This window comes from Octodon degus, unplaced genomic scaffold (assembly GCF_000260255.1).
Source record: "Octodon degus isolate 3935 unplaced genomic scaffold, OctDeg1.0 scaffold00060, whole genome shotgun sequence".
In the NCBI taxonomy this organism is placed as follows: Eukaryota; Metazoa; Chordata; class Mammalia; order Rodentia; family Octodontidae; genus Octodon; species Octodon degus.
This window is the reverse complement of record NW_004524636.1, coordinates 68957-69679: the sequence shown is the minus strand read 5'-3', so window position 1 is coordinate 69679 and position 723 is coordinate 68957. Positions and strand designations below refer to the sequence as shown.

The 723-nt window shown below is 39.7% G+C and overlaps 1 long non-coding RNA gene across 1 annotated transcript in view; it reads right to left on the bottom strand.

The window, feature by feature from the left end:
* Nucleotides 1-489: 489 nt before the first annotated feature.
* LOC111817519 overlaps nt 490-723 on the bottom strand; it is a 12838-nt gene continuing 12604 nt past the window's right edge. Inside the window, exon 3 of the long non-coding RNA XR_002821695.1 lies at nt 490-501. This is a non-coding gene — a long non-coding RNA (uncharacterized LOC111817519). The remainder of the gene's footprint in view (nt 502-723) is intronic.

The window sequence follows — 723 nt, the reverse complement described above, 5'->3', positions numbered from 1 at the left end:
AGCTTGGGGATTGAACCGCGGTCACTGTGCTTTGCTAAGCTTGTTCTAAGTAGGTGCATAAGAGCACGTAGCCATTTCAAAAGTCCGAAAATTAAATTTTAAGAAACCTTAAAAAATTATTTCTTTAATGTTTAAGAACATTAAAAAAGATCCATCTCCACTTGTTCTCTACATGGAACTCGATGGAAGTATTTTCCATAAAACAATTTTCGAGGAGACATGCCTGCTCGTGATGTATTCATGAATGCGATTTCCAGTTGAACTGGGGACCGGAAGACCTGCTGGGAGCTGTCTAGGGGAAAAGGTTTAGGAGGGCCCCCTTGGCCAAGGGCCTAGACCCTCTTGGGAATTTCTCCACCAGAGATTCACCCGTAGAAACTGAAATCCTACGGTGGAGAAAATGAGATACACTTGGGGATGTCAGGCCTGGAACAGCTGGGTCCCATTGTGGCCCTTAATAAGAAAGGGCTGAGCAAGTGTGTTTCAGTTGGGAGCCTGGCCCTAGCTCAGTTCTTTTTTCTTTTTTCTTTTTAAATTTCTTTCCTTAAAATCAGTTATTTTTATTTTCTTTTTTTTTCAAAATTTTATTGATAAACAGATAGCAATGAGACAGTTTCCAATCAAATCAGAAGTACAGTGTCAACAAATAATACACTGCATATATTCTTCTTAGTGGTTAATTGCTGTACAAGATGTGGACTTGAGATCCTATTTACAAACACC